Below are 26146 nucleotides of genomic sequence, written 5' to 3' on the forward strand. Positions count from 1 at the left end.
AATAAAGAATATGAAATTTCCTATGCTAGTGGTCTTCATATTAGATTCCCATCTTTTAGGACAGTTTAACTAAGGAAATAAATTGAATATCTAAAGGTCTCCACAACAACATTTGAGTATAGAAAGGAAAAGAAATAGTAAAAGTGCTTTTCTAACAATTTACCATCAGAAATACTACTATTGTGGAGCTTAAAAAAAAAAAAAAAAAAACCTAAAAACCACACTCCAACAACAAGAGTATTTCCTATGTTTAATATGATTGTACATGTATAGCATATCAGATTGCTTGACATCTTGGGAAGAGAGAGGGGAAAAAAATTGGTAATCAAAATCTTATAAAAGTGGATGTTGAAAACTATGTATGTAATAGGGAGAAAAATTACTATTAAGTGGAGAGGACAAAACTATTTCCTATCTTCAATATTTCTACAGCCATCTCCCACTCTGGAAATTCTTTCCCTTATCTCTCTTCCCTCACTTCTCTGCCTTCCTTAGCGTCTCAGCTTAAAATCCTTCCTTCTACAAGAATCCTTTCCTTAAAAATGGACCCAAATATGTAAAAATGTTTGTAGCAGTCCTTTTTGTAGTGGTGAGGAACTGGAAAAGGAGTGGATGCCCCCGACGTGGAGAATGGCTGAATAAGTTGTGGTATATGAATATGATGAAATAGTATTGTTCTGTATTTTTGAGCAGGCTGATTTCAAAAAAGCCTGGAAAGACTTACATGAAATGATGCTAAGTAAAGTGAGCAGAACCAAGAGATCACTGTATACATTAACAAGAAAATTATATTATCAACTGTGATGAACTTGGCTCTTTTCAACAATGAGATCATCTAAGAAAATTCCAATAGATTTGGGATGCAAAATGCCAGCCATAACCAAAGAGAGGAGACGACTGAATGTGGATCAAAGTATAGTATTTGTACTTTGTTTTTTGTGTTTGCTTTTTTTTTCTCTTATTTTTTTTCCTCTTTTGTTTTGATTTTTCTTCTCAACATAACTCATACAGAAATATGCTGAAAATTAATTATACATATATAATCTGTATCAGTTTGTTTGCTTTCTTGAGGAAGGGGAATGGTAAGGGAGAAAGGAAGAAAAAAAAAATAGAACTCAAAAAAATGTTGAAAACTATCTCTACTTGTAACTGGGGAAAACAAATTAAAAAAAAAAATCCTTTCTTGATTTCTAAATGATAGTACCTTCCCTTGGTTAATTAGCTCCAATTTGTACTGTAAATATCTTGTTTGTAAATAAGTTTTTGCAATGTCATCCTCCTATTAGATTGAGGTCAGCAAATGGTTTTCCTCTTTCCTTGAAACCCAACACAAAATACCCCGTGCCTAGCACACACAGTAGATATTTAAATGCTTATTGACTTAATTTCCATCTTAACTAGTCTTTATTGCACATTCAGTCCAAAACAATAGAGAAAACATAGGAAATACAAATCAAAAAAATGCAAACCAAGAATTATAGGAAAAATAGGAATATGGATTAATTAAAAACAAAGTTGAAATTATGTAACTATCAATATTTTTAATTTTTTCATCTAGAGATAACCTAAGCTCACATCCTCAGTCTTTTGAAAGTAATGCTAAAATACACATAACACACACACACACGTATATCTTTAATAAAAAAAAAAAAAAAACTAAGATTTTTCATAGTCCATATGGTAATCATCTATACCTGCAAGGCATACCTGAAGAAGGATACTATCCTTAAAAATATTTCACATCTAAAATCCAAAGCATATTAAACAAAACATATTTAATGTTCTGTCCTGAAAAACTAATGGTAATCACTAAATAACCTACAACATCAATTAAACCATAAATGTTTGTTTATATAGCCTCACATTCACATGGCCAGAGAGCTAAATAGTCTACAAATGAATGTCTAAGACTTTTAATTTAATTTACAGGGTAAATACTATTTAACACTTATTTTAAAGCAAATGTATATGTGAGTCTGTCCTGTCTGTTACAGGTAAAATCTGAGGGGCAAATAAACCAGAATTAGGCTACCTCCATATAGTAGGCCATGTAGATTCCCATTATGTCAAGTCTCTAGGCTGAGCTTCCAATCTGCTGTTTTTCTCCCTTTATCCTATAAAAACATAAAAATACAGGTTAACCCCTTAAAGCATCAATTAGATTTTCTTTAAAAAAAAAAAAAAAAAAAAAAAAATTTTTGTAGGAACATCTTTTTTACATGTAGTTTATAAGGCAAATTTGATTTTAACTCCCAAATCAAATTCATCTTAACTGGCATCAAAGAAAAATAGACATCTATCTGAAACTAGTTGAATTATTATTTTCTATTTGAGTTTCATCTCAAATTTAATTCTTAATAGAGGAAAAACCTTCTTTAACATGTGGGAATTTGACATCAATTCATGTTTAAAACATAATACTACTGTAGTTAATACCCATAGATAAAAGTCTTAACAAGAAAATTAGTTTACATGGACCCATAAGTCTAAGATACTAGAAAGTTAGATCTTAAATGACTATTTTTAGAAGTAGGATTAAAAATCACATCAGATACTTAATATTTAAGCAGAAAACATTGTCATTTAATATGACTAAAAATCACACATGGGTTTAAGCTATATAGCTTTTTTTTTAAAGTCATTCCATAAGCATTCAGTAGAAAAGAGTAAAGAAACCTGACACCATGTTTGCTTATATAGATGTTTATCAATTAAATGGGCCATATCTAGAAAATTTAACTTGATTTGTAAGAATTCAGTAGTCTCAGAAATAAAGAAAATACCTAATTCCTTAAAGAAAAAAAATAAAGATTAAAAGCACAGCATTAAGCATAGAGTAGGCGATCAATAAATATCCATAAATGAAAAGCAAAAAAGCTAATGGTAAACATTCAGAAATAAAAAAGTAAAGTTTAGGACAAAATAAATCAATTAAAACTATGGATTCATATAATTTTATCAGTATATTATACTACAACTTTTATGATAAATGAACATTTCAATGTTTTTTCAAAAATTCTGTTGCTGAACCAGTATCTATATAAATTCACTGATGCTTCAATTTAACTGGCTATTTTTTCATTTTGTGGAAAACTTGTTTCTTAAGTACATGTAGAGGTTTACATGTAGGTTCTTTAGGACAAGTTCTTCTCAATGTGTATTTTTAAGTTCTGTAGTTTGACACCATATAAACCATTCCACCTGTATCTGCAAGTCACAAAAATCCTTCTTCATTAATAGTATCAACATTGACAACTAAAAGAAGGTAGTATAAAACCATAAGCTCTTTGCTGTTGGTTAATAGCTTAATCATTAATTATAAAAATTAAAATTTTTTTCCCCAAACTATGTAAAATGTTTATTTGGTTTATTTGGGTTTACTATATTAATATTCATTCACTATGACATCAGAATCAATTCCACATTCTATATTTAAGAAATGGTGTAAAGTCTGAATTAGGAATTGAATACATGTAAAATGTATGGGATTGCCTGTCAGCGGGGGGAGGGAGTATAGGGAGGGAGGGATAATTTGGAAAAATGAATACAAGGGATAATATAAAAAAAATATATAATAAAAATAAATAAATAAATAAATTTTAATTTATAAAAAAAAAAAAAGAAAAAGAAATGGTGTAAAGTCTGAATTAGGAATTGAATAGTATTTATCCCTCCTTATTAGTTATACTAAAAGTTTTACTAATTTTCTGTGTGATCTTGGTCACTTTATCTCTTTGAGCTTTATCTTGATCTCATTCATTCATTTATCTATCTTCATTCATTCATTTATCTATTTCTTTTTTTTTTTAATTTCAAATTTCCTCAAAAGTCCCTTCCAGCTCTAATATCTTCAAATTGCTGCATCCCAGCATAGGTTATTGGTCTTTTTTTTCTTTCTTTTTTTTTTTTTTTTTTTTGATAAAAATGATGAGAAATTCAATAGAATTACAATATAATTATCAGATGTCATAGAGAATATAAAATGGAAGACAATCTGCTGCAAGGGAAAAAAATAAGGCAGAATGTGGAATCAGAAAATTTATGTCTAAATCTCAGCTTTCTTATTTACTCTCTGGGCGTCAGTTTCCTCAATTATAAAATGAAGGAGTTAAGACTTAGTTTTCTCATTTGTAAAAGGTGATTGATAATGAAATGAGAAAATATGTGGGAAGTGTAATATAAATATTTGCTAATATTGTTGTTGTTATTATTATTATCCAATGAAATGACATGTCTTAATTACTTAAAGAAGCTTATTTGGCTTATTCTACTCTCATAGAAAATGTACTTCTTTTTATGTCTTTTTTTAAATCAATACTGAGTGATAGCATATTGGCACAGATGAGGAAAGGGAAAGAAAGGAAAGACAGGAAAAAAGGAATATGATATTAAAAAAATAGTTTAAATCCAAAATCCATGTACCTGTGCAAAAAAGGTATAAACCATCCTATTCCAATAAGCCACTACTTTTCCAAATAACATTTACACCCACAAATATTAACATACCTTGCTTCTTTCAAATAACATTAAGTCCCCCATACCTCTTTCTGTCTATTCTTCCTCCTATGTGTATTTCTTCCCTCCATCTTATCACTTCTTCCCCCTTGATCATTTTTCTCTCTGGCTCTCACTCTATCAATATCCTGGGTTGGAATTTGTTCCACTACAAGTTAAGAGAGAATGGGTAAAAGTTTTCTGGACATTTACCCAATAGCAAAACAGGTTTCTTCTCCTCCCTCTTAAGAGCAAATGGCCTAAATTCTCTCCTGTTCATCAACTCATTATTCAATTCAAAATTTTATTGTCTTACTTCCCTGGTTACTCATTTTAAAGGGCAGAAAAGTAGGAAAGAATATAGACAAAACAGGTGTATGGAAAACTGACATATATATCAGTTAAAAGATTATCAAGCATTTTATATAATTTCATTTGAACCTCTAACAACAACCCTGTGAAGCACATAGTTCAGATACTATTATCTGCACTTTATAATATATAAAATACTATTATCAAACCAAAATAATAAGAAAATAAACACATAAATCACAACACACACAACATAAAATAGGAATATCAATATGTTACTGACACAAAGAAAAGTGGTCTTCTAACATTTAATAATGCAATAACATAAGCAGATACTAAATATCATTTATGATCAGAATACTGATTTTTAATCACATATACTAAATCACTGTGAGTTCCCAATTATAATAGAAGCAAACTTCAATAATACTGTAACAACTAACTCTGATATAAAAGTCTTTTCTAACATTTTCCACTTATGATTTATAGTGGCACGTTGTAATTAACAACAGCATTCTAAAAGTTAACAAGAGATACTTTGGTGTGCTTAAGGCAAAAAGGATGAGCCAAATAAACTTTTAATATCTCTTTGAAACTTAAGAATTCAGTATAAACAATCTACAATTAATCTACAATTACAGAGAAACTATCATACATAGAGAAAAACATATGGCAGTCTCTGCCCTAAAGAAACTTACCTACAATTGGTTTAAATAATCCAAAAAGATTTTTTAAAATTACTTTGTGAGAAAGTCCTTTTTTTTTTTTTAAACATTTACTTCAACTCAAATAAAAATGTTTTATTGATACTAATTGCTATTCAGTCTTAAAGTCACTCCTGTCATTCTCTTAAACTCATATTTGTTATAAGATTTGGAGAATAAATGGAAAGATAAAATCCTATATTCAGAACAAAATAATAAGAAAATAACATACATAAAATAATAGCCAACTACTGAAGAAAGATAATATAAACATATAGGTTATTCAGTTTGGAAGTATGAGAGATCAATTAGCACTGGAATAATTAAGTAAAGTTAATAAGAGCCTTATTTTTGGACCTTAAAATGTGTCCAAACTTATATTAGTAAAGTACAAAAACAACCATGTCATTCCCTTCCTCAATTAGTTTCAATGGCTCCTTATTGCCTCTAAGATAAAACTACAAACATCTCCCTTTTGTATAACATAGTCCTTCACAACTTTTCTCTAAACAATCTTTCCAAGCCAATTACATATTATTCTTCCTCACACACTTGACATTCAAGCCAAACTGGCCTACTACTCTTACACAACAATTTATCTCTATGCCCTCTGCCTTTCCAGAGGCTGTGTCCTCCTTCATTCCTGGAATGTTCTTACTTCTCCTTCTCGGAACCCCTATCTCTCTTTAAGGTACAGTTTAAGTGCTAGTTCCTATAAGAGGGTTCCCCCAACTCCCACAATTGTTATTTGGGAATCAACATCCTGGGAAATCACAGTATTTATGTTACATACTTATCTGCAAAATATTTTTCTCCTAGTAAAATACAAATTTCTTGAGAATAAAAACTGCTTTGGTCTTTGCATTCCCACTACTTAATACAATGCTTGAAATATTTCCTGAATTGAATCTATATGTATAAACCTCTACATGGCAGTAAAGTCATAGACAAGAAAAAAAAAAAAAAAAAAAGTTTTAAGTCAATAAATTAAAGGAATTATTTCAGCAAGTTCATTGCTACAGAAGTACTATTGTCATCTGCCATCTGGCTTAAGAATTCAGCAGCATTGTTGAATAAAGGTTACTATCTTAACTTCTATTGGGAATAAGAGTAGGAGATACACAATTTTATTTTTATAGGATATGGCACTAGAGATGGTCTTTAAAGGAAATTAGAAGAGGCAGATATCAGAAAGGAGTGAATTTCAGAATTAAAGGGACTTGTGAAAAAGCATGGAGATATGGAGACATGGCTATTAAAAAGCAATGATGACATGACAGCAAGTTACAAGCAGCACATAAGACACCATAAATGATCCAGATATTGCATACCGTGTGACCCAGCAATAATACCAGGAGGACTGCATCACAGGATTTTTTTAAAACCTGGAATAGGATTTATTTGTACAAAAATATAGTGACTTTATTTTTCTTGGTCTTTTTTTAAAATCTGTGTTTCTTTCACAACATGACATATAAAATATATTTTGCATGACTTCACATTAAATTGCTTAACTCCTCAATGAGAGGAAAAGGGAGAAGAGAGAATTCGGAACTCATTTTTTTTTAATGAAATTTTTAAAATCTTTTTAACATACAATTAAAAAAAATATTTAAAAACATACTAACCACATTTTCCTCCTGAAGTTTTCCTTATATAAATAAAACTAGAATAGCCTGAAATCCAAATCTGTGAACATGTTATATAGCATCCTATACTAGATTTTGTTTTCCTTTCAAAGAGATTTTTGAGGTACTAACTCCTTATATTCAGATCATATAGCATATGCTAAAGTAATGTTCAAGTGCCCAATTCTCATAATTGCAGTCAAAGTATTTACATGGCTTTAACTTTAATTCTGTGTTTGGCATTTAAGGTTCTTTTCAACCTGGCCCTTTCCTACCTTTCCAATTTTCTCACACTTCCAATATCTATCCTGAAATACAACCATCATCTTAACTAAATACTTCTGCAATGGCTGTTTCTTATGTCTGCAATGCTTTCCCTTAACTAAATGATAAATCTGATTTTCAAGATTCAGCTCAAATATTCACTTTATAAAGGAGGCTTACCTGATCTCTGGAACTACCTAAACCTTCTCCTCTAAGGTTACATTCTTTCTATTCTCTAAGTATCTGATATGTAACTATTTACATGTTGTTCCATCTCCACCCCATCCCCATTAGTATGTAAACTCTTTGAGGGCAGAATTACTACTGTGTTTTCCCGACACTTAGCAAAAAGACACACAGTAGGTGTTTGTTGGTTGACTGAAAAATAAACATACAATATAAAATACAACTCCATTCGTATTTTAACATGTCACTAGAAAATAACCAAATTTTTGCTTTAGCAAATAAATACATGTATTTTAAATTTAAAATACAGAGTATTTTTGTTACTGAATTTAATCTGTATCTTTACCTAGAATTCAATGTGTAATTTTTTTAAATTTTTTTAAAACAAAAATATTACTGGCCTCTAATGATCTCTCTCCTCTAATAATCCGTCCTCCACAGTTGTCAAATTGATTTTTTCTAAAGCACAATTTTAACCGTGTCACTTTCTTGATCAAAGTTCCAGTGGCTCCTCCTTTGCTTTATAAAATGCCAACTTCTCTGTTTGGCTTTTGAAAAGTCCTTCACAATCTGGTTTCTATTCACCTTTACATTACTGCATGTCATCTGCAATCTACATTTCAGTCAAACTGACCCACTTTGCTATTTCCCATTTTATTTACTGTCTCCATGCTTTTTCACAAGTTATCCCCTTAACTCTGGAATTAACTCCTTTCTTACTTCTGCCTCTTCTAACTTCCTTTAAAGACCATCTTTAGTACCATATCCTATAAGAAACCTACTCTGATCCCCAATTGCTGATGCAAAGTTATTTTGTATAATTTTTTTTATATGTGCTACTTTTTTTCTCATTTCAGTAATACTGGAAGAGAATGACCTTTGTCCTCATATACATTTCTCTATCATCTACTCCAGTACTTGACCCATTGCAGGCACTTTAAAAATTGTTAAATGAATCATAATTTGGGATTTCACTATGAATATTTTCCCCAATTTTACTGACAGAAGGGAAATAAAGAGAGAAATGCTAATCTAAATAATGAAGATACAAAATTTCATAAATAAATTTGGCTTATATTTTGAAGGTATTATATGACAATGAAAAGCTCATTTAAGCTGTAAAAAGCGGGTTTTTCAAATATTTATAATCACATTCCAACTCAAAGAGCCAACTTACAAACATTCTACCATATATATAGTAGGCCATCCCACAGTTAAGACTGGGTAATTTCATCTGATTTTTTTTTTTTTTTGGAACATAGCAGATCAAGCTACCATGCCTAATCCAAAGAAAAAATGCACGTCCTTTTCTCATCACAGGCTTGATCGTTTAAGAGGCAATTTTTGTGACTGAGGCAAGGGGCAGAGTATAAATATGATCTAGACATTATTAAGATTCCCTCCTCACTCTAAGAGGAACCGATTTTCCTATAGAAATGATGGATGATTCTAAGGTAAGAACACTGTAAGAGCACAAAAGTCCATCTAATCCTAAGGCTGAAAAAGCAAACAAACTTGGAACACATTTTCCCACAGAAACAACCCACTTACAAACTTCTGAAACACAACCATTTGCACATTAGGGAATGCCTGTCTTGGTTTCAGATTTAAAATTTCACTGAAGAAATGAAGATTTAAGATTTCAAATATCAATACTCAACTTGGGAAATGGAAATGACAGAAATTTCAAGTAGCTTATACAGAATATGTTTTAATGTTTTATATTTTTAATATCACTTATACTTTTTTGATTTGTTTCCCTTTTTATTCTTTTCAATATCATTGGGGCAAATGAATGTAAATTAAACAGTTTACTACTAAATGCTTTGAGCTAAAGGCAATGCTCTGTGGATACATTATCATTTCTTTTGTTAAAACTATTGAAAACATTAGCTTAAAACTGCATTAATATCTGGGGAATATTTATTGAATGCTCAATTTTACACTTTTGAGTGAATAAATTTTCTCTATCTTATCCAAACCTAAAATGAATGCTGATCCCTTAAATACTTATTCCTAAATTTCTGGTCAAATACTGTGTAAACAAAGCAAGGCAACAACCAGACATTTTCAGGTTAATGGAATTTAAGAGCAAAGTTTAATATACTACTCTATCTTGACTTTTTAATATTTTTTCTCCCACACTTTTAATTTCTTGCACTGGAATGTCACAGAAATACAAAGTTTATTTATTCATTGTATTCTAATACAATGGAAGAATTTAAGTTTCATTTGGAGATTTACATTATTCAATAATAACCCAACAGCTGCGAATTTAGGGTTAGAGTCGGGAGGCGGGAGTTAGGGTTAGGGTTAGAGCGAATTTAGGGTTAGGGTTAGGGTTAGGGTTAGGGTTAGGGGTAGGGTCATGGCCTCTACTTCAACCTACTCAAGACTAGAATAAGTCCTGGGAAGTGAGAAAGGTATATAATAAATTCAAGTAAGAGAGACAACCAATGAAAACTTCAAAACAAGATAGCAAGCATCCAGTGAAGAAAACAAGTAGCTCAGTAAGCCTGGGCCACAGTATATGTGCAGAGAGATATTTGCTATTAAGACAATAAAGATAGGAAGAAGCCAAGTTGGAAAGGAGAAAAAAAGCTTACCAGATTTGTTTTGTTATTTTTGCTATTCTGTTTTGTCCCAAGTAATTCCAATAGAAGTAAAACACTTCCATCGATTATTAATAAAGTAAAAAGAGTAAGGTGATTTTTCTTTCTTTTTTTTTTTTGCCTTTCCTTTGACTATAGCTATAATTTTATGTGTATAGAAAATCCCTCTCTACAGATCAGCATCTGTTCTACAACTTATAACCTCAGATAATTGCTAAAGGCATTGGATCAGACACTGAACTTGAACACTGTCCTTTGTAATTTGAAGAGACCACTATTTATTCCATTCTGACTTTACTTTGGCTTTGGGACTATCATTAATTTTCTAATGATTTTTAAAAATCAGGCTCCTAATTAACTACAGAACTTCACAACTGATAAAGACCCTTATAAATGATCTAATTTAAACCTCTCACTTTACAGATAAAGAAATCAAGGCCCACAGAACAAATTATTTGCTCAAGATCACACAGCCAAGCTAGTGGAAGAGCCAGAACTAAAATACAAGTCTCCTATATAACAAACCAGTAATTCCTATTATAGAAAACTTATTTCTTGGTATATATTCATCAAATTTAAATACCAAGAATAATTGAATTCACTTATAAAAAGAACATGATTTATCATTCTAGATGCCATCATATAGCAGTTCAAAATTAAGTTACATGATTTGATAATCAATTTGAATAGTATATCCAAAAAGTCTTAGATTTTAAAATACCCTGTATATTAGAAGAACCAGTTTTTATTGAAAGGAATGATTTCACTTTACTATTTTTTTATTTCCATTTTACTATTATTGTCACAATTTTGTTAAATAATATATATCAGGGCTCCTTAGACTACATTCCATCTGTCCTGTTGTAAAAGTGATAGGCTCAAAAATATAAATATTATTTTATAAGAAACAGATGATCTCAGAAGTCAGGAAGATGTGAGTTCAAATCTCATGTTTAACATATACTGGCTTGGTGACTCGGATATCATTTATCCTCTCAGCACCCACTGCATTGCTCTAAAACAGAGATAGAGCTATCATTTGAAGATGGGAGTCTCATCAAGATTTTCCTATACCAATGAAATTAAGGTCCAAATCTCCGAAGAGCAATTAAGTCAGTTTATGAAACAGAAAACTAACCATTTGGATCTCTCCAGCAGGTTGCCATTTAATGGTGAACAGTAGTGAACTACAGTTCCATTTGTCTCACTCAGGCAGTGATTTAGTTTTTATAAGAAGATCATTCCTATAGAAAATGTGATAACCATGCAGGCATTCATTCACTCATTCATTCAATACAACAAGTACTTATTAAGTGTCTACTATTTGGAACACACTGTGCTAGACACCAGGGAGTCATATTCATAAATAAGACATGATCCTGGTCCTATCATATCTTCAAGAAAAAATATCTATTTTCTCAACTACCAAAAACTTGTTACTTTTCTTAGTCCTTCAACAATAGAACTATTTATCTTAAATATTAATTTTCTAACATATTTGAATAGTCAATATTGAATCTTTAATATGAATTTTCATATTGCAATATAAGTAATAATGTAAAAAAAAATTCTGCAGAACTCAAACTTTGTAAGGGCTACTCTGAGTCATAGAAGAAAAAAAGGAAGAAAAATATCTTTGTCCTCAAGTCAAATTAAGTCAACAAACATTGAGTAAGCACTCACTATGTGACAGGCACAGTGTAGGGTATACGGAAGAAAGCTAAAAACATGCCTGCTCTCCAGGAGCTCACTTTTTAAATTGGGGAGAGAACATGCAAACCACTTTGTACATAAAGTATATGCAGGGCAAAGGGAAGACACTGACACAGAGGGACTTGTAAAGGCTTCTTGAAGAAGGTAGCTAAGATCTTTAGTCAGGAAAAGAGATTTTAAGAGACCATTTCAGGAATGGGAGACAGCCAGTGAAAAGGAAGAAAAAAAGCAAAGGCCAGTTTTACTGGGTTGTACAGTTCTTAAGAGGGGAGTATGTAAGTTAAGACTAGAAAGGCAAGAAAGATCCAAGATGTGAAGATTTTTTGTTTGATTCTGCAAATAACAGGGAGCAAATGGAATTTACTGAATGGGGGAAGATTACTTTCATAACTAATTGGAGAGTGGTAAGGAAGGGAAGAGAGCCCAACCATAAGACTGAAAATAGTTCAACTCATGTACCAAAGTTAGAGCAGCATCTAAGGATATAATAAGGGATATATGAAAGATATTATGAAGATAAAATAGACAAGTGAGTTGGAGGATAGTATTCTGGACCAAAACAGAAAAGTTCACAATAGAGAAGTTTGGGAAGAAAGATTAATGAGTTCAGTTTTTAAATATATTGAATTTAAGATGTCTATGGAACAACCAGTTCAAGATATCCAATAAGCAACTGGATATGGGAGACTGCACAGCAGAAGAGAGTATTAGATCCAAGAAGGATCTGCCTAGAAGCACTTATTTTCACGGATTCATGAGAACTGATAAGTTGGCTAAATTGAAGGACAGCAATTGGGAGACATCTGTGGCTAGTGGACGAATGAGGAGCTAACACACACACACACACACACACACACAATTAGGAGCAGCCAGGAGGAAAACCAGGAGAAAGCAATGTCAGGAAAACCTAAATAGAGAGAAGAGATTATCAAAAAGAAAGTGTCTGAGGAGACCCTATCATTGTTCAAAGGTCAAGGTTAAGAATTGAGAAAGACCCGTTAGATTTGACAAGAGATCATTGCAAAAATAAAGTTTAAAAAAGAGATCATTGGTAATTTTTGAGAGAATAGTTTCAGATGAATGATGAAGTAAAAAAGTCAGATTACAATTTCTAAGAGTATGAAAGTAGGTGTAGAGGCATTGATTTTATACACACACACACACACACACATATATATATTTGCTGAGGCAATTGGGGTTAGGTGACTTGGCCAAGGTCACACAGCTAGGAAGTATTAAGTGTCTGAGGACACATTTGAACTCGGGTCCTCCTGACTCAGGGCTGGTGCTCTATCCACTGGGTCACCGAGCTGCTCCTTATAGACAACTTCTTAAATAAAGTTGCCAAAAAAGAGAGATGTGAAATGATAGCTAAAAGGCATGAACAGATCAAATTTTTTTTGAGGATAGAAAGGATATGTATGGGCATGCTTGTAGGCAGTAACCAAGGACAGAATGGAAGGGGCTCCAAGATATATGTGGACACATTGGCCTCAGCAAGCTGAAGGAGCACTTCACATGAGGGGTAAAGAAGATAGTGTAGGAAAACATCTGAGTGACAAAGAGGAAGAGGAGAAATGAGGGAACTCTCCTGAATAGCCTCAATATTTTCAAGAAAATATAAGGTATAGCTTAGCTAACAGGGTGGAGAAAGGAGTAGAAGTCACAGAAGAATTAAGGAGGAATGAAAAAAAAAAAAAAGATACTGTGGTAAATGAAATAGTGAATCAATGAAAGAAATGTAAAAGGACTATCTTAATGCCATGATAGCATTATACAATATAAACAGATCATACAAAATAAAAATCTGTCCCCAAGGGTCTGGGATAGGGAGGTGCAGGACAGTTAGGAGAATGGAATAGCTTCAGAAGGAAGCAGCAATGATATGGTTCTGAAGCCTGCAGAATAACAACGGAGGCAAGAATTCAAAAACAATAGTTTTGTCTCTCTGAACCAGCAGAACTTTCCAACTGGATAATAGGAGCTGAACTCAGAAGCAATCAACTGTTGCTCAGACCTCAACAACTTGCAGAACTAAGACCAGGGAGGCAGCCATTACATTTTACTGTATCAAACTTGAAGAGGGTAGCAATAGATTGCTTTATTTCCTTCCCCACAGAAATACTCAAGAACCTAGTCCTAATATCAAGTCCAAAGTCAGAAAGGAAACTGGAAAAATGAGCAAACAAAAAGCCATCCCAAAAAGCTATTATGATTAGAGGAAGACAAATCCAAAAGAAGAAACCAATTCCAACAAACAAAGCCTCAAAGAAAAACAATTTGGGCACAAGTTCAACTTAATTTCCTGGAAGAAATGAAGCAAAAGGCTTGAAAACTTTTGTCAGTAAAATGAAAGTGAGTGGGAAAGAAAATTAGCACTATTTTTTAAAAAATGGAATGGAAATTAACAGTTTGGCACAAAAGGAACAACTTTCTTGAGCAACAAACAACCTGAAAATTGGAATAGACTCAATAGAAGCCAATGATTCCATGAGACAATCAAAAATATTTAAATCAAGTCAAAAGACCAAAAAAAGAAGAAAATGTAGGATATCTCATAGCAAAAACAATTGACCTAAAAAACAATGAACAGATTTAAGAATCACTGAACTATTCAAATGCCATGGCCAAAAGAAGAACCTAAGCATCCATATTTCATGAAATCTTTAAACTGCCTAAAGCTCTTAAGGAAAAATAGAAAAAAATTCATCTATTATCTCCTAAAAGAAACCCCTAAAAGAAAATTTTCAGGTACATTATACCCAATACACAGAGCTTTCAGATCAAAGAACAAAACCACCATATATTGTTAAGAAAATAAGAATTCAAATAGAGAGAAACCACCAATATCAAGGAACAGTTTAGAATGCCATATTCTAGTAAACAAAGGATAAAGGCTTATAATCATAATTCAGCAAAACTGAACAAAATCATAAAAAGAAAAAAAACCCTTTAATGACAGAGGATTTCCAAGGATCCCTGATGAAAAGATTAGAGCTTTATAGAAATTGTGAAATTCAAACAGAAGAAATAAGAAAAATATAAAGGTAAACATGAAAAAAATGATAAAAGAACTAAACAAGCATTAAAAGTTGCTTCTAATAATGTGTCCTCCAAAATAATAACTATAGCAATCTAGTGTTTGACAAACCCAAAGACCTCAGTTTTGGGGATAAGAATTCACTATTTGATCCCAAAGAGATCTTAAAGAAGGGAAAGGGACCTGTATGTGCAAGAATGTTTGTGGCAGCCCTCTTTGTAGTGGCCAGAAACTGGAAACTATGTGGATGCCCATCAATTGGAGATTGGCTGAATAAATTGTGGTATATGAATATTATGGAATATTATTGTTCTGTAAGAAATGACCAACAGGATGATTTCAGAAAGGCCTGGAGAGACTTACATGAACTGATGTTGAGTGAAATGAGCAGGACCAGGAGATCATTATATACTTCAACAACAATACTGTATGATGATCAATTCTGATGGACATGGCCCTCTCCAACAATGAGATGAACCAAATCAATTCCAGTAGAGCAGTAATGAACTGAACCAGCTACACTCAGCAAAAGAACTCTGGGAGATGACTATGAACCACTACATAGAATTTCCAATCCCTCTAATTTTGTCCGCTTGCATTTTGGATTTCCTTCACAGGCTAAATGTACACTATTTCAAAGTCCGATTCTTTTTGTTCAGCAAAACTGTTTGGCCATGTATACATATATTGTATTTAATTTATACTCTAACATATTTAACATGTATTGGTCGACCTGCCATCTGGGGGAGGGGAAGGGAAGGAGGGGAAAAATTGGAACAAATGGTTTGGCAATTGTCAATGTTGTAAAATTATCCATGCAAATTCACTATTTGAAAAAAATTGCTGGGAAAATTGGAAACTAGAATGGCAGAAACTAGGCATTCATTGACCCACAACTTAATACCTTTGATAAAGTCAAAATGAGTTCATTATCTAGGCATAAAGAATGAGATTATAAATAAATTAGAAGAACATAAGTTTACCTCTCAGACCTGTGGAGGAAGAAGGAATTTGTGACCAAAAAAGAACTAGAGATCATTACTGATCACAAAATAGAAAATTTTGATTACATTAAGTTAAAAAGTTTTTGTACAAACAAATCTAATGCAAACAAGATTAGAAGGGAAGCAATAAATTGAGAAAACATTTTTTACAGTCAAAGGTTCTGATAAAGGCCTCATTTCCAAAATATATAGAAAATTGACTCAAATTTATAAGAAATCAAGCCATTCTCCAATTGATAAATGGTCAAAGGATATGAACAATTTTCAGATGAAGAAATTGAAACTATTTCTAGTCACATGAAAAGATGCTCCAAATAATTATCAGAGAAATGCACATTAAGATAACTCTGGGATGCCACTACACACCTCTCAGATTGGCTAAGATGAGAGGAAAAGATAATGATGAATATTGGAAGGGATGCGGGAAAACTGGGACACTGATGCATTGTTAGTGGAACTGTGAATGGAACCCAACCATTCTAGAGAGCAATTTGGAACTATGTGCAAAAAGTTATCATACTATGCATACCACACCCTTTGATACAGTAGTAGTAGTTACTATAGAAGTAATAACACTGAGCTTATATCCCAAAGAGATCTTAAAGAAGGGAAAGGGTCCCGTATGTGCAAAAATGTTTGTGTCATCCCTTTTTGTAGTGGCTAAAAAATGGAAACTGAATGGATGCCCATCAATTGGAGAATGGCTGAGTAAATTATGGTTTATTAATGTTATGGAATATTATTGTTCTGTAAGAAATAATCAACAGGATGAATACTGGAAAGACTTCCATGAACTGATGCTGAGTGAAATGAGCAGAACCCAGATCATTATATACTTCAACAACAATACTGTATGAGAATGTATTATGATGGAAGTGGATTATCTTCAACAAAGTGAAGATCTAATTCAGTTCCAATTAATCAATGATGGACAGAATCAGCTACACCCAGAGAAGGAACACTGGCAAGTGAATGTGGACTACTTTTCCAGGTTATTTTTACCTTCTGAATCCAATTCTTCTTGAGCAACAAGAGAACTGTATGGTTCTGCACACATATATTGTATCTAGGATATACACTATAAAATATTTAACATGTGTAAGACTGCCTGCCATCTAGGGGAGGAGGTGAGGGGAAGGAAGGGAAAAGTCGGAACAAAAGTGAGTGTAAGGGATAATGTTGTAAAAAATTACCCATGCATATGTTCTGTCAATAAAAAGTTATTTTAAAAAAAATTAAAAAAAAAAAAAAAGCATGGCATTGAAACTGGGAGGGGGAGGGGTGTGTGTGTGAAGAAATGACCAGCAAGATGATTTCGGAGAGGCTTGGAGAGACCTACATGAACTGATGCTAAGTGAAATGAGCAGAACCAGGAGATTATTATATACTTCAACAACAATACTAAACGATGATCAATTCTGATGGACGTGGCCATCTTCAACAATGAGATGAACCAAACCAGTTCCAATTGTTCAGTAATGAAGGGAATCAGCTACACTCAGAAAACTCATTTGGGAAATGAGTGTGGAACAACTTAGCATTTCCACTCTTTTTGTTTGCTTGCATTTTTGTTTTCCTTCTCAGATTTTTTTACCTTCTTTCTAGATCCGATCTTTCTTGAGCAGGAAGATAACTGTATAAATATGTATACATATATTGTATTTAACATATACAACATGTATTAGGACTATAATTTTTTTAAAATTTTTTTAATTTTTAAAAAATGATACATGTCCTCACTGAATCCTATCATCATCAGGTCTAATTAGAAAGAACGCATAGGAATAGTCAATAGAAAAATGGGGGGGAAAAGGGATAAGAAATACAAAGCAGGGAAGAAAAGGAAGATAAATTATCTCATTATCAGAGTACACAAGTTATGTATTAAAAACAAGAAGGTAGGGGTAGAAGGAATGTTTGACAGTTAAACCTTACTCTCATCTGAAATAGTCAAAAGAAGGAACAAACAGACACATATGTGCAAAAATAAAGAGGAATTAGGAAAGTGTAGTTTAAGGCAGAGAAATTACTCTTAAAAGAAACTTAAGGATATGCAGAAATATTTATACCGCTTTTTGAGATAGTAAAATGATTGAAATCTGAGGAAATACCTTAAAAATTGGAGGGTGGATAACAAGTTAAAGTAACTAAATATGATAATATTTACTGTGCTGTAAAAAATGAAGGAGATGACTTCAGAGAAACCTGAGAAGACATAAAGTAATGCAGAAAGTATAGAACAAGGAGAATAATTTATGTGCCAACGATTTAGTAAAGACAAACAACTTTGAAAGATTTAGGAACTCTGGTAAGTGTGATTAACACCAATGATTCCAGAAGTAATGACTAAACATATTACCCACCTCCAGCTAAAGATGAAGGACTCAAAATGCAGAGAAATATATATATATGACTGAAATAGATATTTGTTTTGCTTGACTATATGTTTTAACAGATGATTTTTTTTTTCTTTAGTTCAATTGAGGGGAAAAGAGGAATGAAAAGAGGCAGATTTGTGCTAATTTAAAATATATAATTGTTTAAAAATAAAACTCAAAAGAAAATCCTTCATTCTAATTTAAATTCTGCTACTATCAATAAATCCCACAAAGACTCTTTCCTAAACTGTTAAAGATATTAAACTATATTGCCTTTTAAGTTCCCTTCCAGTTCTAAAATTCTAAATTCCAAAATTTCTCCAGACTTCACCTTTGAATTATTGTGGTGTTAATATGACAAGGACCTCAAGTTCATAATAAATGAAAGCTATTTACAAATTCAATGCATTTAGGAAAGTATTCTCAAATCATTAGCTTAAAATGTTCCATGGCTAGTTTCTTGGCCAATAAGATTCCTGCCTAAAGATTTGGGCAAGTCAAATAATGACTCTTGCTTTATATTTAAGGAGTGGGTCAGCAAGAAAGAGGAATAGAAATCCTTTAAAATAACAAGAAATAAATTTCAGGACAGCTAGATGGCGCAGTAGATAAAACATAGACCTGGAAGTCGGAAGAACCTGAGTTCAAATGTGGACTCAATCACTTAACACTTAACTAGCAAGTCACTTAACCCCAATTGCCTTGCTCTTTGAATGTGAATAACAATCCAGGATAAGAATGTCACCATGTAATATTCTGAACAGTACTTTAAACTGAAAAAAGTGAACTGACTTAAGCATATTGAAATAAAGACTTAAAATTTTCTACAGGGATTAATAAGGCTACCACAGTTCCCATTCTCCCTAGTATTAATGAGAAAAGCAGATATTCTCAAATTGCCTGCTTGATTTCAAGCTATTCCTGAGAATTCCTGAATAAGAAAATTCATTCCTAACTAAATACCAGAAGCAAATCTGTTTAAATGGGTATTTTATTGCAAAGCTTATCACAGAATCAACCTTGTAAGGCAACCACTATCTTTAAGACTTTAAAACACCAAAGAAATTCAACATAAAGAAAATTATATTTAACAAAGCTCCAACAACAAACTAATGTAGTTCATTTTCTGGCTTTTAACTAAATACTAAAACTCATCCATTCACATTTTTCCACTAAACATACAAATACTTAAGAAGTTTCTTGGTTTATTCCTGAATGGGTCACCAGACTGGGAATACAAAAACCTATTCTCAGATCCACTAGACTTGCTAAGTAACTATAAGTAAGTCATTCACCAAGTTTCAGATTTTGCATCTACGAGGCACCATTTGTTGAAGATCACCTGAAAATGAATAGAACAAAGAAGCCAGGACTGACTTTAGTCTCCCTCCACCAGTTAAGTTTCAGAAACTTGTTTTATTTTAAGAACTCTAAATTTCTGAATATAAATATTTGGACTTAGGTTTCAGAAGACCAAGTCCAAGCTCTAGCATTTACTGGGCCTGAACTTGTTTCCTTCTATATAAAATAAAAAGAATATTTCACTCACAACACTGATTGTGAAGACTATATTAAATACAAATACTCTTACTACTTTATTTTTAAAAGTCAAACAACAAAAGTTCTAATTTTTACTTATTCTAGTTTGAATAATTACAAGAGTTCGTGTTTCCTATCATATTTAACCATGCCCTGAGTTTTAAATACTAGAAACATTATCAAAGAAAAAGTTTCTGCAATATAAATTATGTTTTATGTTTTAAGTACAGGCTGCTCCAAGTTTTGTATTTCCTAATTTTCATTTAGGCTAGTAAATATCCTTAACACTTTAAAAATACTTTTTCTTAATAACACATTCCAATTCTGATGGCAAAATCAAAGCTCCTTAAGGTAGAGAGTGGCATTAAAAGTTTGCCTCCTAGCCTAATCTTGGCAACACTAAAAGGAATGGCCTTGAAGAGACTGTTCCCTTTTGAAATACCATACATGCAGGTTTTACTTGCATAATCCACAAAAGACACAGTTGGGCTTTTTTTTTTTTTTTTTTTTAAAGAGGAGGAAAGAGAGAGTGAGGTAGGGAAGAAACAACTGATGCTAGGATGAAAACTATTTCCCTAGTCTGGTAGGTCAATTAAGATATCTCAGAGTTTTTGTTTGTTTGAAATAATAAAGTATAAATTGCATCCACATAAGAGGCTGAAATGGAGGCATTATATTGATGTGGATGAAATCGATTTTTAAATTTCAGATCTGCGTCCTCTCTCACCTATAACACACCATCCTCACCCCTTCTGCTGTGACAAGACACTTGCCTAGTGAGAGGCCACTTACAAAGTTTCTTATTGAGGCTGAGCCCTGAGAGGACAGAGAAGGGCGCTAAATTCTAAGCTGATCTGTACAAATCGCCAAGCAGCACTCATTCCTGGAAATCCAGGTGATTGGGTAGTTTAGCTGAGACTGTTGGGAGCCTAGATCATATGGCCTGTTTTTTCCCAGAATATTGCCGGCCCTGCCGCGGCCCGCCGGCCCTACCGCAGTTCCAGGGCCCACTTAGCCGGCCCACTTGCAGCCACGCGGAGCAACACTAGCAGGAAAAACCCCGGCTTTGCAGCGCCACCCTCCTGTAACGCAAGCATTTATACCGCTAGCGCACACAGACGTACATACACATACACATAGCGCAAAACAAAAGAGGGCAGTGCAACTCGCGTGTTGGACAAAAAAAAAAAGGGGTTGCAATATTTTCTCCTTCCTCAACCGGTGCCCAATTCCTGCCCATTTTCCCTCTCCCCAATCCCAACCACGGGGGTCCGGGGCCTGTTCACTTACTAGCTTTCCCATGATATGTATGTAAACTGTGTGCGCTCACGCTGGTGTGTTTGAATATTAGTGTACAACCTCCATGACAGAGGCCGGCCCGAAACCGGCACCCTGGAAGCACGGGCAGCAGTAGCCCTGGTTCATAATAGGTACAGACTCTCACAGCCTCCCCCGCCCCCGAGATAACACAATCCCGCCACATCTCTACATCTGATACCTCCCCTACTCCCCTCTCCCCAACCTCACCCCCACAACTCCACTGCCACCCCACAAAAACGACGGACCTAAACTCTAGATTCCGTGGAAAGCCATCAGTTCCCACAGAGGGGACACAAAAAACTAACTCTGAATTGCTCCTAAAAAACTCTCAGCCTACCAACTAACTACACCCCAAACTTAAATTCCCTTTTTACTTTCAAAGTCCAATATATTCCCACATTATCACCTACCTATTACAAAACTGCATTCTAATAACTAACTGCTTTTCAATCATCTAAAAATCCCATCCCAACTCCTCATTCTAATCGTAATCATTTTAGTCCTTCCCCTACTCTTTTCCTAAAATCATCTCCCCCACAAAATAAACATCTCCAAATCTCTTCTTCTATATCCTATTTTACTTCTTTTTAATTAGCATACTTAATTCCTTCCTAATTCTAGCTTCTTCATAAATCTCTTTAGACATCCCCCAATTATCTATACAAAACTCTTCCACAAATAACTTCAGCAATCATCCGTTTTCTACTAAATAAATTCCTAAAGAAGAACATCCTCAAATACTATATTTTCACAAACATTTGACTCTAAATAACTAATGTTCTTGACTTTCAATCCCTCTAATCCCGTCTCTCAAATTTTACCAAAAAACAAGCCCATGTTGCCCTTCCAGTGTTAATCTAATTTTTGGAGCCACAAGAATCCCTACCTATCAAATGACCTTCTGGGGCAGCTAGGTGGCGCAGTGGATAGAGCACCAGCCCTGAATTCAGGAGGATCAGAGTTCAAATCTGCTCTCAGACATTAACGCTTCCTAGCTGTGTGACCCTGGGCAAGTCACTTAACCCCAGCCTCAGGCAAAAAAAAATGACCTTCTACAATAATCAATTATTGAAATACCTACAGATGTACTGCTAATTTACATAACGACTTTTTCAACAGTTTTCCAATTTATAATTTTGAGTCATTACCTTTTGTCATTCAAAATCCCTAGCACTAAACATACCTCCAAAGCCTCTAGTTATGGAACTCAAATTAACAATTTTTCTAGATCATTTTACATTTCAAGAGTTACATATGTTATGTGCTTCAAGGCAGAAGCTTCCCCCTCTCCCTCCATTTGTTTTTGTAACAATAAAGTAATAGTTCATAAATGCCTGTTGAGTTTCTAACTAGCTATGATTTTGAGTACATTTTTAAATCTTTAAAAATTAAGGGTTGACCTATCATAACATGAAATATATGGTAAGTGGAAAATATAAAAGATGAAATTATGCCTCAGAACATGGTACTTTTTGGCTAAAAGGGGCCTTGGAACCAATTACTTAAATTCCCTCCTTTCACAGAAGAGAAAACTGAAGCCCAGTAAGGTAAAGTGGAAAAAAAAAAAAAAAGGGGGGGGGGGGTCTATCAAGTCCTCAGCCTCCAAGTTCTACTAAAATTCTGACGCTATACACCCACAGAGAAGGAGGGACCAGGAAAGTATTTTCTTGGTTGTTAAATTCTAATCTTGTAGAAAACACCTGTCTCAATCTACTTTTCCAAGCAGACAAACCCTCTGTTCCTACTCACATTCCCCTAAACCCTATCTCCTATCTTCATCCTAAACTCTTCTAATACCTTCCCTCACAGATTATCTTCACTCACTCTTCTCTCCTGCCCCATCCTCAATCATTCTGGTCCAAACTGGAGCCAAACACACTTCATCTGACTCCAAATAGATCCAGTATTTTTTCTTTGTTCTTCAATGAAAGATCTGAGATAATCCAAGGAAAAGCTTGAAATCAAATCAAAATCTTGAGTTTCTGGAATAGCCCCAGGTTCCAACTTCACTTCAATAATCCAAGCCTCGACCAGATGGCCTTTGGCTTCCCTCAGAGTGAACAAGTACCCTAAAGCTAAACATAAACCAAATTAATACGGAAGGTGGGCAAAAGGCCCAAAACAAACAACCGGTGGTTTTGCCATTCTTCTCCCTATCACTTCATATTTCCATCCTAAACTTGTCCTTTCCCAGACACAGTATGTACCCTAAAATCCTAAACTGTTTAATAGTTTTCATCTGGTATATTGAATGCTGGTAAGTCTGAAGACTCTCAAGTAAAAAACCTTGTCATGGGAAAACAATATACATTGATTATACCACCATATTAAATGGGACAAGGGGGAAAAAAAACTATATACTTTAATATAATGACCAAATTTGGTCTTAGAGAAAATCTACCCACTTTGCAGATATGTAAGACTACTACTAGAGAATTATACTATATATAATATATATAATATTACAATATCAGAGACAACTGGCATGCTAATTAGATTTGCTGAAATATTTTTCTTTTTTTTTTTAATCTTTGTTGAGGAATAATGGAATCAATGTATGCTAAAAGTAAAGGTAATGTAAAAACAAAAGATACCAACAAAAATAAGACTTTAGAAAAGGATGACTAATAAAAGTCCTTTTGCTAATAATTCAAGGTTAGAAGTAGGAATGTTACTACAACTAAGATCCTCTTAGAGTTGAGATGCTTTTTACTAAACTTAGTACTCCAATAATAAAAATCTAACAAACAATACAGAACTTCAAATGAACTAATATGTCAAAATGTGAAGGTCAGAAAAGTGGATTGTTGTGAAGAAAGCCACATTTATAAAAAATCGATTACCTTCACAGAAATTCTGTGGACAAAAGAAATAAAAATAGAGAAATCAAATGTTTTCAGATTGAAGTTACAGTCATGGAAATCATGAATATGGAAGACAAAGGAAACCATTTGTATTAGAAAAAAAGGTACACAAACTCAGTCTTTGAGGATGCTTGGTTAAAAGGCAAAGTAAAAAAGAAATTAGCAAAGGACACACAAAAAAAGAAATGGCCCTAGAAAAATGAAGAAAAAAGCAAAACATTAAAATTTTAAATCCTTCAGGATATCATTCTCAACTCTACCCATCCATTTCTATTCACTTTATCTAATAAAAATCATAAACACATAATAAATACCATCCATTTTCAGAGTTATTGAATTTTAGGTAAGAAGTAGTAGTCTGGAGAAGAGCCTATCTTTTTATCTTTATCATTTAACAAGTCACTTAATTTAAAATATTTCTTATATTTGTTACTTAATGTTACTGTTTTACTAATCAAGCTTATCTTTCCCCACATTATAAACTTTTGGAAATCAGAAACAAGATATGGGTCTAATATTTCTTCTTGCATTCTTCACAATACTTAGCAAGGGAACCTGGAACTTAATAAGAGCTCAATACTTTTTTATTTTCCTCCCAAACCTTCCTGCTTCTTTGATCTTTGTTAACATATGGCTTTCTTCCCTTCACTTTCAAATCCCATTGAGTTCAACTCAACTGTCTAACTACTAATCCCATATAGAATCCCTGTTCTATTATAAACAAACTCTGAACTAATAATCCTGAAGCTTTTTATTATAACTAATTTCTCCACCTCTTCATGTAGTCTTACCCAGAAGCCAGGATTTCTTTGCACCCCACCTCGCTTATCCTACACTATTCTCTAGGAAAGGAAAAATAAGATTGAATTCAAATATCTCTTTTTCAGACCATCAACAACACAGCTTTCTCTTTGTAAATTTTTTCATATCCTCTTTACCATTATTTACTGTCTTTCTAAACAGTGTATCTCACTTGGTGACTTCAGCACCTGGCTAAAGTCTTCACCACTTCAATTCCTGTTATATTTGGCAATTTCAGTATCTATGTTGATGGTCCATATAAGGAACTTCCAAATTTCTTAACCTCAGTTTTTATTTTCTCCATTTCATTTCAGTACTTATATAGTACCTATTAACTTTTGAATATGGCATCAACAGTACATCAAAATCGACTGATTTCAAATGAGTTCTCCTCTCTTATAAAATGATTTTACATTCTACCTCTATGATAGAGAACCACACGAGATATAAAGTATAATTCTGATTACATAAAATTTAAGTTTTTGTACAAACAAACCCAAAGTTAAAATTATAAGGGAAATAGGAAAGTTAAGGAAAAAAATTTGTACCAAAATTCTCTATGATAGTTTTTTATAGACTTGGATATATAAGGGACCTTTATCAGGTCTCAAATCCAAGTCTATAAAAAACTGAATCAAATTATAAAAACAAAAGTCATTCCTTAATTAGAAATACATTTTTAAAAGGATTTCTAGAGACAGACTTAAAGAAATCCAACCTATGAACAATCATTTGAAAAAATGTTCTAAATCACTAATAGAAAAATGCAAATTAAAGCAACTCTGAGATTTCACTTCACACCTGTAAGACTGGCAATGATGATAAAAAAAGAAAATATCAAATGTCAGGGTGACTATATGAACACTGGTAGACTAGTACACTGGTGAGAGATCTGTGAAATTATCTAGCCATTTTGGAATTTGGAACTACGCCCAGGAAGAAACTGTCATACCCTCTGACCCAACTATACCACTACTTGTTTCATACCCTGAAAAAAATGAGAAAAAGACCTGTATGTATAAAAATACTTGTAGCATGTCTTTTTGTGGTAGACAAAAAATGGAAACTAAATGAACATCGTATTGGGGAATAGCTAACTAAACTGGCCAAAAAAGGGAAAATAAGTAGATGTCCCATTTAGGAATGTCTAAAAGTACAGCACATAAGCATCATGAAATATATTGTACCATAACAAATAATGAAATGGACAATTTCAAAGGAAACCGGTAAGACCTTCACCGAGTAATGCAAAGAAAAGTGAGCAGAAACAATAACAATTTAGACAAT

At 33.1% G+C, this 26146-nt stretch overlaps 1 protein-coding gene across 3 annotated transcripts in view; it reads right to left on the reverse strand.

Moving 5' to 3' along the window:
- Positions 1-26146, reverse strand: part of ZNF148 (zinc finger protein 148) — a 131956-nt gene that overhangs the window by 96114 nt on the left and 9696 nt on the right. For all 3 annotated transcript variants that reach the window (XM_074301458.1, XM_074301459.1, XM_074301457.1), the window contains exon 2: positions 2033-2114. The gene's annotated coding sequence lies outside the window, so the exon portion shown is untranslated. The remainder of the gene's footprint in view (positions 1-2032; positions 2115-26146) is intronic.

This window comes from Sminthopsis crassicaudata, chromosome 3 (genome assembly GCF_048593235.1).
Source record: "Sminthopsis crassicaudata isolate SCR6 chromosome 3, ASM4859323v1, whole genome shotgun sequence".
Classification (NCBI taxonomy): domain Eukaryota; kingdom Metazoa; phylum Chordata; class Mammalia; order Dasyuromorphia; family Dasyuridae; genus Sminthopsis; species Sminthopsis crassicaudata.